This window comes from Hippopotamus amphibius, chromosome 6, assembly GCF_030028045.1.
Source record: "Hippopotamus amphibius kiboko isolate mHipAmp2 chromosome 6, mHipAmp2.hap2, whole genome shotgun sequence".
Classification (NCBI taxonomy): Eukaryota; Metazoa; Chordata; class Mammalia; order Artiodactyla; family Hippopotamidae; genus Hippopotamus; species Hippopotamus amphibius.
In genome coordinates, this window is record NC_080191.1 from 131,198,396 (window position 1) to 131,210,344 (window position 11,949).

At 36.1% G+C, this 11,949-nt stretch overlaps 1 pseudogene; it reads left to right on the forward strand.

Moving 5' to 3' along the window:
- Positions 1-887: 887 nt before the first annotated feature.
- Positions 888-2,065, forward strand: LOC130855683 (heterogeneous nuclear ribonucleoprotein A3-like; annotated as a pseudogene).
- Positions 2,066-11,949: the final 9,884 nt, after the last annotated feature.

The following is an 11,949-nucleotide window of genomic DNA, read 5'->3' on the forward strand; positions in this document are numbered from 1 at the left end:
TAAACAAATGGTACCTAATAAAACTTAAAAGCATTTCATGGTGAAGGAAACTATCAACAAAACAAAAACCTAACCTACTGTATGAAAGAAGATATTTACAAATGATCTGTCTGATAAGGGATTAATATTTGAAGTATGTAAAGAACTTACTTCAATATCAAAAAATAAATAATCTGATTAAATAATGCTCAGAGGGACTGAATAGATTATTTTCCAAAGAAGGCATACAGATGGTCAATAGGCACATGAAAAGATGCTCAACATCACTAATCATCAGGGAAATGCAAATCAAAACCACAGTGAGTTATTACCTCACACCTGTCAGAATGGTTATGGTCAAAAAAGAAGAAATAACAAGTGTTGGCAAGGATGTGGAGAAAGGGAAACTTGCTACACTGTGTGTTGGATTGTAAATTGGTACAGCCACAATGGAAAAAAGTATGGAGGTCTCTCAAAAAATTAAAAATAGAGCTACCATATAGTCCAGCAATTCCACTTCTGGGTACATATCTGAAGAAAACAATCAATGGAATATTACTCAGCCATAAAAATGAAAGAAATTTTGCCATTTCCAACAACATGGATGGATCTGAAGGGTGTTATGCTAAGTGAAATAAGTTAGACAGGAAAGACCTACTATCAATATGTGTTTTTACTTATATGTGAAATCTAAAAAAAAGAAATTTAATGAATATAACAAAATAGAAACAGAATCACAGATACAGAGAACAAACTAGTGGTTACCAGTGGGGAGAGGGGCGTGGCGTGGGGCAAGATAGGAGAAAGAGACTAATATGTACAAGCTCCTAGGTATAAAATAAATAAGATACAAGGATATAATAGCTAATATTTATAACTTTAAATTGAGTACAATCTACGGTCTCAAAATGGAGGTAAAACCACTGCCCAGTTGCCCCCAGCCCGACTCCGGCCGTCGCCACCGCCGCCGGGGGGAGGAGGGCCATGATCTAAAGGAACCAGAACAGTTGAGAAAACTGTTTATTGATGGTCTGAGCTTTGAAACTACAGATGATAGCTTAAGAGAACATTTTGAGAAATGGGGCACACTTACAGATTGTGTGGTGATGAGAGACCCCCAAACAAAACGTTCCAGGGGCTTTGGTTTTGTGACTTACTCTTGTGTTGAAGAGGTGGATGCAGCAATGTGTGTGTGCTCGACCACACAAGGTTGATGGGCATGTAGTGGAACCAAAGAGAGCTATTTCTAGAGAGGATTCTGTAAAGCCTGGTGCCCATCTAACAGTGAAGAAAATTTTTGTTGGTGGTATTAAAGAAGATACAGAAGAATATAATTTGAGAGACTACTTTGAAAAGTATGGCAAGATTGAAACCATAGAAGTTATGGAAGACAGGCAGAGTGGAAAAAAGAGAGGATTTTCTTTTGTAACTTTTGATGATCATGATACAGTTGATAAAATTGTTGTTCAAAAATACCACACTATTAATGGGCATAATTGTGAAGTGAAAAAGGCCCTTTCTAAACAAGAAATGCAATCTGCTGGATCACAAAGAGGTCATGGAGGTGGATCTGGCAACTTTATGGGTCATGGAGGAAACTTTGGAGGTGGAGGAGGTAACTTTGGCCGTGGTGGGAACTTTGGTGGGAGAGGAGGCTATGGTGGTGGAGGTGGTGGCAGTAGAGGTAGTTATGGAGGAGGTGATGGTGGATATAATGGATTTGGAGGTGATGGTGGCAACTATGGTGGTGGACCTGGTTATAGTAGCAGAGGAGACTATGGTGGTGGTGGACCAGGATATGGAAACCAAGGTGGTGGATATGGTGGTGGTGGTGGAGGATATGATGGTTACAATGAAGGAGGAAATTTTGGAGGTAACTATGGTGGTGGTGGGAACTATAATGATTTTGGAAATTATAGTGGACAACAGCAATCAGATTTTGGACCCATGAAGGGGGGCAGTTTTAGTGGAAGAAGCTCAGTCAGTCCCTATGGTGGTGGTTATGGATCTGGTGGTGGAAGTGGTGGATATGGTAGCAGAAGGTTCTAAAAACTCAGAAGAAAAGGGCTACAGTTCTTAGCAGGAGAGAGAGCAAGGAGTTGTCAGGAAAGCTGCAGGTTACTTTGAGACAATCATCCCAAATACATTAGAGGAACTGTAAAAATCTGCCACAGGAGGAACTATGATCCATAGTCAGAAAAGTTACTGCAGCTTAAACAGGAAACCCTTCTTGTTCAGGACTGTCCTAGCCACAGTTTGCAAAAAGTGCAGCTATTGATTAATGAAATGTAGTGTCAATTAGATGTACATTCCTGAGGTCTTTTATCTGTTGTAGCTTTGTCTTTTTCTTTTTCTTTTCATTACATCAGGTATATTGCCCTGTAAGTTGTGGTAGTGGTACCAGGAATAAAAAATTAAGGAATTTTTAACTTTTCAAAAAAAAAAAAAATTGAGTACAATCTAAAAAATATCAAATAACTGTTGTACACCTGAAACCAATATAATGTTGTAAGTCAACTACACTTTAATTATTTAAACTCTACATTTTTACAAGCAATAATGCATTTTCTTAATCCATTTAGAATGTTACATGAAATTAAGTATTTAGATCTCAAGATCCAAATATTGAAGCAATATAGACTATTTATTGTGATTTCAGAAGAGCAACTACAATATTTATTGGGTCAAGAATAGAAATTCAAAAAAAATTAAAAGTAAAAAATTAACATATTAATTTATGCCTAAAAAGTGCAAGTTAAAATGTATTAATGTATTTAAAGGGTGGGAAGGCAAGAGAAAAAACTATTTTTTACAAGAAGATAATTAGAAATAACTCAAATAGCCAAACATTGTGTGATGACTAATGTAGAAAGTAATGGCAACAAATTTTTGGTATTTAGATAAAATGAAGGTAGAGAAAATATGCTGAACAGAGCACATCATCATCAAGAAATACACCAACCTTAATGTTGGCATAGTGATAGCAGCATGACTGAATGAGCGCAATGCCTCCCAACCCCCACAGATCTATAGATAAAACCTACAGAAAAAAAAACACGGATTGTAAGAAATTTTGAAGAGGAACAAAAAATAGCTCTGATGTCATAAAAGTGTTAAAATTTTATCTCAAATAAATAGAAAGCCACAATATTGTTATAAAAGAAATACTTTTTTTCAAGTTGTGATGCACATTTGCCATATCACCCAAGACCATTGTCATTACTCATTACATGATCTCTCCAAAGCAGCACATGGAAAACTGTTCTGCATCAGCCCATTTAACAAGAAATGCTCTCTCTGATGGCAGTGCCCAGGGACATGTTGTTGATGGATATAATCAATCACAAAGTCCTCTATTCCCACTGTCATGCTTCATCCAATCACTAAATATTACCTGTACTTTTCTTTATGTGCAAGACTTCATTCTAATTTCCATATTCTAGAAGACTGAGTCATAGCACCTTTGTTGCTCTTAAGAGACTACAATTCACTCTAGAAGAATATAGGTACTTCTACTCTAGGAGGAAAAGAAGTAAGTGCCACCAGAATTTCTTTCAGGATTTCATAGAAGAGAGATTATCAAATATTCTAGCTCAATGCCTTGTTGTACAATCAGTATTTGTCAAATGGATAAATGAATGAATTATAAATCCAAGAATGTACCTGAGTTTCATATAAATGTATTTGAGATTTTTTTTGCCTATATTATGTCTAGAGCACAAGATTTAGAGTTAGCTCTACATTATGTACGTACATATGCATAAAAATGATGTCATGCATACTTCTAAGAATAACACTGCTTTTATGATGCTTGGGCTAATTACTAAATATAAGCACCACATGTGTGATTTTATGCACTTTGATCACATATTATCTTGGTTTTAATTCCTTAAAACTTTAAATGTCATAATTTTCCCTTTTGTTCTTCAAAAATTCTCCTGTCTCCTGGTTGTCCTCCCACCCTTTTGGCCTCTTGTTCTTGGTCTCTTTTATGGCCTTCCCCTCTTCCATCTATGCCTTTTATTTTGTTCTTGCCAAGGTCGTGTCCTTGGGTTTTTACTGTCTTCATTGCACATTTTGCTGTAAGTGAAACATCCAGCCACACGGGTTCAATGACCCACCATCCTTATACCACTCCCACATCTAGTTTCCTAGGTTAGACATATCCCCTAAGCTGAAATCCACACATCCAACTCTATACTGCAAGCTACACCTAGATGACATGACACACAGGCACCTCATATGGACTAGTTCAGTATCACTTTTCTGATTTTTTTATCTCATGCTTACTTCCTCAGCATGACACCAAGACCCATTTCTCCACACCACTGAGAGACTGATCTTTGGAAAGCTAGTCTGATTTTGTTACTTCCCAACTGAAAATAATTTTTAAAATAATTAGCATGTTATACACTGGTATTTATGATCTGGGCTCTGACTTTTCTGCCTTCATCTTTGATAATATTTCTTATTCTCTATAAACCAACCATTAGTGAATTTGAAGTTTTCTAGAATGTCTTCTTTGGGTTCCATGCCATTACAAATGTTTCTTTCTCTGCTCTTTCTCTCTTCATCTGATTAATACCTACTCATGCATTAAGTATTTCTCTTAGGATATCTTCTTCAGAAAGTCTTCCTTAACCGTTGCAATCTTCTATATATGGCATCATATGTAGTAGACAGATTGTAATCTTTGTTGTTTGTATGAGTGTTCAACTTAAAGTTTTGAAGACTTTTTTTGCTATTGGGAAAAAAACTTTTTAAATTAATTTACTTATTTTTGGCTGTGTTGGGTCTTTGTTGCTGGGTGCAGGCTTTCTCTAATTGGGGTAAGGGGAGCTACTGTTCGTTGTGGTGTGTGGGCTTCTCATTGCAGTGGCTTCTCTTAGTGTGGAGCACTGGCTCTAGGCGTACAGGCTTCAGTAGTTGTGGCACACAGGCTCAGTAGTTGTGGTGCACAGGCTTTGTTGCTCCGTGACATGTAGGATCTTCCAGGACAAGGGCTCGAACCCATGTCCCCTGCATTGGCAAGCAGATTCTTAACGACTGCACCACCAGGGAAGTCCCGCTACTGGGAAAATTGACTGTAAAGATAATATGGATTAAAATGTTCATAGCTGTGTATGTTAGTGGTTAAGAGCTACAGATCTAAAGACATGAGTTTTAATCCTGTCAATTATCAGTTTGGTGACCTTAAGCAAGGATTTTTCTTTTTCTTTTTAACTTCTCAGTTTTCTATTCTCTGAAGTGAATATAATTAACTACTTCACTGGGGTTTTATCGTATTAAATGAGGTATCAAATGTAAAGCACATCACATCATATGGAAGTAAAAAATTATCCCAGAAAAGCCCTCCAAATCATCTAGTAAGTCCATTATATATAATTTTTAATATTTTTAAAGATGTAGTCTGAAATATTTATGAACACAGTTGATATGGTATCTGTGATTTGCTTCAAAATAATCCAGTGAAGAGACAAATCAGGGGTGTGATAATGTAGATGAAATATGGCTATTTATGAGTTGCTGATGATTGAAGTTTGGTGATGGGTACCTGGAGGGTTCTTAACACAATAATGGCTATATGAGTATGATATTTTCCACAATAAATTTCTGTTTAAAAAATGTACTATTGCTTGTAATACATATATATTTTATATTTCAGTGCTTAAGGATTCACAGCATCTTTTATTAGGATCAATTGAAATGTTGGCTTACATGCAGGAATCCCATTTCATGAAAAGTATGTATTTTTGACTGGAATCATTCTTTGTAAAATGTGAAGCTCACACACTGAAATGTATGAGGGAGCTGAAATGACTAAGAGGGCAAGAGACTCAGGACTCCAATCTCACGCTTACTTCAAGGACATATGTTATTATTTCCTCTGGCTGGCAGATATACCCAGAATATTTAAATTACTCCTCTGTCTTTTTCTCAATGAGCATAAACAGTTGAATTCATGTAATATAAATGCATGTATGGTATGACATCAGAGTATACAGTTATAGAGAGCAGAATTGCATTTTTTTTCTTGTTGAATTTGCAACTGCTCTAAATTTTATACATTGTGGCCCCTTATAAAATTAATGTAGAATTCATGTCAATTTTATAATTAAAGAGTAATGTTTCCATTTACAGTGAATACCTATGCAGCACTACATAAAGGAAGAAGATTTTGGGGAATTCCCTGGCTTTCCAGTGCTTAGGACTCCACAATTCCACTACAAGTGGCATGGATTTGACCCCTGGTCAGGGAATTAAAATCCCTCATGCATTGCAGCATGGACCCCCCCCCCAAAAAAAATTAATTATATATCAGGAGTATGGTGTTTTAAGCTTGTTTTCAAATTTTCCTACCTGCCTGGCCATAAGCATGTCACTTAAACCCTGAGCCTCAGTTTCTTGATCCTTCGAGTAAGTGTCCTAGTGTCTTATTTTCAGTGTTGCTTTGAGGAGTAAATAGAAAAGAGTGAGCTCTTCAATAAGCGGTGTTGGGAAAATTGTACAGCTACATGGAAAGGAATGAAATTAGAACATTTTCTCACACCATACACAAAAATAAACTCAAAATAGATTAATGACCTAAAAGCAAGGCCTGAAGCCATAAAACTTCTAGCAGCAAACTCAGATGGTACACTCTTTGACATAGGTCTTAGCAATATCTTTTTGGGTATGTCTCCTCAAGCAAGGGAAACAAAAGCAAAAATAAACAAATGGGAACCAATTAAACTTAAAAAGCTTTTGCACATCAAGGAAACCATCAACAAAATAAAATGAGAACCTACTGAATGAGAGAAATATTTGCAAATTATATGTCTGATAAGGGGTTAATATCCAAAATATATAAAGAGCTCATACAACTCAATATCAAAAACAAAACAGTTTAAAAATGGGCAGAGGATCTGAACAGACATTTTTCCAGAGAAGACATACAGATATCCAAGAGGTACATGAAAATGCTTGACATCAGTAATCATCAGGAAATGCAAATCAAAACCACAAGATACCACTTTTACATCTCTCAGAATGGCTATGGTCAGGACTTCCCTGGTGGCACAGGGGTTAAGAATCTGCCTGCCAATGCAGGGGACACGGGTTTGAGCCCTGGTCCAGGAAGATCCCACATGTCATGGAGCAACAAAGCCTGTGCACCACAACTACTGAGCCTGCTCTCTAGAGCCCACAAGCTACAGCTACTGAGCCCACGTGCCACAGCTACTGAAGCCTGCTCACCTACAGCCCGTACTCTGCAACGAGAAAAGCCACGACAATGAAAAGTCTGTGCACCACAACAAAGAGTAGCTCCCACTCACTACAACTAGAGAGAGCCTGTGTCCAGCAACGAAGACTCAACGCAGCCAAAAATAAATGAATAATTAGTTAATTTTTTAAAAAATGATGGTTATGGTCCAAAAGACAGGAAATAACAAGTGTTGGCAAGGATATGGAGAAAGGAAACTCTACTTCACTGATGGTGGGAATGTAAATTGGTGCAGCCATCTTGAAAAACAGAATGGAGACTCCTCAAATGAATGAATATAATAAAGCAGAAACAGATTCACTGTCCAGAGAACAAAATGGAGAGGGGGCAAAATAGAGGAAAGGGATTAAGAGGTACAAATTACTAGGTACAAAATAAATAAGATACAAGAATAGATTGTACAGCACAGGGAATATAGCCAATATTTTATAATAACTTTAGAGTATAAAAATATTATTAAAAGTATCAAATCGCTATCACCTGAAACTAATATAACATTGTAAGTCTGCTATACTTCAATTTAAAAAAGAAATAGAAAGAGGATGAGAAGAATTAATGTTTTGTGTACCTATCATGCTGGGCACTGTGCTAAATTCTTTAACATAAGAAAAGATTCCTTCTGCAGTATCTTATTTTCCTTTTTTTAACTTAAGAAAATTAGGGTTCAAGGAGAGTAAACAATGAGATAATCTGGCTCAAAAGACTGATTTGGAATTAATGGATTTTAATATTCAAATCTAAAGAATTTGATGACAGTTCTTTTGTCTGATTTAAAACCAAAAAAATATTCTTTTGATTCTTTTTGTTTCTTGCAGGTTCTTTCCTTTCTGTGGTTTTTAATACTACATTGTGACAAGCTGCGAACTGGCCACATTAAACTCTCAGCTGACAGTTTGAAAACAGATTTTACAATTAAATATAGTAAAAATGTATTTGAAAATTTGAGATGTGTGAGAATTAATACACATGACCTACATGTTATTTGTAAAATAAATAAATGAATAAATAAATGCGTAAATAAATATACCTATGAAGAAAGAGTCTGTGATGCTTCTGTGTCTTGAGTATACACCCCTTTATTATTATTAAGAATTTTATACACATTTTACTTTTCAGAGTCAAGGTTATTTTTATAGAAAAATTTATGTTCCATGTAGTCTACCTTTGAGAAATTTAGGAGGTCTTCATGCTTGGGAATTTTAGTTGAAGTAGGACATAGAGTCTTTTGAGTATTGAAGTGCCTTTTGGAATGTGACAATTCCCATTTAATATCTGTATTTATTCACACCTGATGCCTCAATTTGCATACATAGTGGTGTTCTTTGGGAGTTCTGTAGCTTTTGGCTTTAAGAATTTATGACTTTGTTTGCAAACTGGAAGTCATATTCTGGAGGCCAAAATAACTGAAATTACTACCCAGGACTTTTGAAAATTGCTAGAATACTTTAATGATGCTTTTCATTGTGTTTATGAAACCATGACTATTAACATGGTAAAAAAAAAATCTTACCTAATTTAAAATTTTCAAAAAGTTTTCCTGCTTTGGTTTGCTCAGTCCTGGATCTTAGAAGCATTTTAGAACTTACACATATACACCATAATAAAGAATAGAATTTAACTTGAGTAGAGCTTTATGTTAACATTAAACCCCTGGATCATTTCTGACCACAGATATCTTTTTCTACTAACTCTGTATATGGATTCATCTGCATACAAATTCCTGCTGCTTGTTATCAATCATTTCTCAGTACTATGTCCTCTCTAACTGCTAACCTTCTCCATGCCCCTTGACCCAAGTATTGACGCAAATCATTTTTTTCATAAAGCAAAATATCTTAAAAGACTAGATTTTGCTAATGATCTAGGGGAAAAAAGACTTAAAATTGAATATCATACCTCACTCCTCCTAAATTCCCTCAATCATGAATCTTGATTTGGAACTTTAAAAATGTGATCACTTGATAAGTACATCATTTGTCTTTCCCCAGCAGCAGAGGGAAGAAGATATGTGAAATGACAGCTATAGGTTCTTTGACTTCCTTAGAAGAAAGCTTCAATTTAATTTAAAGATACAATATAAATAATATTACAAGTGATCAATGAGTTATTTATATGTCTCTGAGGCCTTCCAGGTCCTGAGGAAACTCTTTAGGGTTGCACTATTACTCACCTAAAGACAAATGTAATTACCTTTTATCCAATACCACTAAATCTTCTTTTTCTTCTTCCTCATTTTCTTCTTCTCTTCTTTCTTTTTAAAGCAATTTAATCCTACAGCTATTAGCTGTAGCTGATAACTGTCTTCACAGGTGACAGGGGTGGGGATGGGGAGTCCCCTAAAAAGGAGTGTTCTGGTTTGGGGCACCCAAGCCCAAGCAGGGTAAGGAGGGCACCATTCCCTGAGAACAGCCAAGCATAAGATATCATAACTCAAGAAAGTAAAACAGTGTTCCACATAGGAGACAGTCTGGAATGAGAGGTCTAGCAATGTGAGGCAGGTACTTGTATGGAAGAAAAGAAGGAGTGGTTCTGGAAGATTGATGATATAAGGGGAGATTGATCAAATAATTAATATATTTAAGATAATAGGAGTCAGCGTTCTCATTGTCACAGAAGGCAGTTTAAATACAGTTGGGGAAACCACCATATGATCCAGTAATCCCACTGCTGGGCATATACCCAGAGAAAACCATAATCCAAAAAGAAACATGTACCATAATGTTCATCGCAGCACTATTTACAATAGCCAGGACATGGAAGCTACCTAAATGCCCATCAACAGATGAATGGATAAAGAAGATGTGGCACATATATACAATGGAATATTACTCAGCCATAGAAAGGAATGAAATGGAGCTATATGTAATGAGGTGGATAGACCTAGTCTGTCATTCAGAGTGAAGTAAGCCAGAAAGAGAAAAACAAATACTGTATGCTAACTCATGTATACAGAATCTAAAAAAAAAAAAAATGATACTGATGAACCCAGTGACAGGGCAAGAATAAGGATGCAGATGCAGAGAATGGACTGGAGGACACGGGGTTGGGGGGGGCAGGGGGCGAAGGGGAAGCTGGGAAGAAGTGAGAGAGTAGCATAGACATATATACAGTACCAAATGTAAAATAGATAGCTAGTGGGAAGTTGCTGTATAACAAAGAGAGATCAACTTGATGGTGGGTGATGCCTTAGAGGGCCAGAGAGGGTGGGAGGGAGTCGCGGGAGGGAGGGGATATGGGGATATATATATAAATACAGCTGATTCACTTTGGTGTACCTCAAAAGCTGGTACAAAAGTGTAAAGCAATTGTATTCCAATAAAGAGCTTAAAAAAAAATACAGACGGGGGAAAAACTGCAATTAACCTTGTATTGGAATTAGTGGTATCAGTATGAAATAATGGTTTTCAATATGTAGAGAAAGATGGGAGTAAGTATAGATATAGGTGTGTGTATCGTGTATATAGTTATTCAAAGCATGTGTATATGTGTGTATCTGCTTATGCATACTATCTATATATACTCCAGCTCTGTCCACTGAGAGGTCTGGGAGTAGCGACACACTAATAGTCATGAGCACAGCTCACACTCAGATCTAAATACCATTCTCCTCTGATAGGAAATGGGGCTTGTTGGAGAAAGGACTAAGTTTTTGTCTGAACCAGGGCAATCAAAGATACATGTAGACTATCCCTTTGTTCCAGAAAGTAAGGAAGTGCTCAAAGAATAATGAAGATACATCAAAAGAACACAATAGGAACCTTGAAGGTATTTATTGACCAAACTAAGGAAAAGTTGTGCTTTTGGCTAATGGAACAAGTAAAAAGTCCAGAAATACATACACCTGGTGGATTGTTTTTCGACAATGACACAAGATAATTCAGTGTGGAAAGTATAACCTTCTCAATCAAGACACCAGAACAATTTTATATATGCAGAAAAGAGGGGTGGGGGGAGAAAAAAGAAGAAGAAAAAAAGAACATCAGCCCTTACTTCACACACTGTATTAAAAAGAAAATAATGCAAATGTACATAGACTTAAATGTAGGAGCAAAACCTATCAAACTTCTAGAAGAAAATATAGAATAAACTGTCAGTGAACTTCAGTTTAGTGAAGATTTTTAAAAATACAAAGCAAAGCACAGTAATCATTTAAATTTTTTGAAAAAATTGGACTTCATAAAAATTTTTCTTTAACATTTGAATAGAACTTTTACCTAGAATATATAAAGCACTCCTATAACTTAATAAGAAGAAAACAACCCAAATGGGAAAAAAATGTGAACAGGCATTTTACCAATGAAGATATATGGGTGATGAATGAAAGCCATAAGTAAAAACCACTACAAGATAATACTACACACTCACTAGAATAGCTAAATTTTTAATTTTAAATACTGACCAGACTCAAGTACTAGTGAGGATCTGAAGCAATTAGAACTTTAATACACTTCTGGTAGAAATGCAAATTGGTACATTTGCTTTGGAAGTGAGTTTGGTATATTTTTAAAAGTTAATGGGATCCAGCCATTTCACTCCTAGGTCTTTACTCTCCCCAGATAAAAGCGTATGTCCATACAATGACTTCTATATAGATTTTCACAGCAGCTTTATTTGTAATCGCCTAAAGCTGGGAACAACTCAAATATCCATCAGCAGGTGAATGGATAAACAGATTGGGTATAGCCATATAATGGAACACTGTTCAA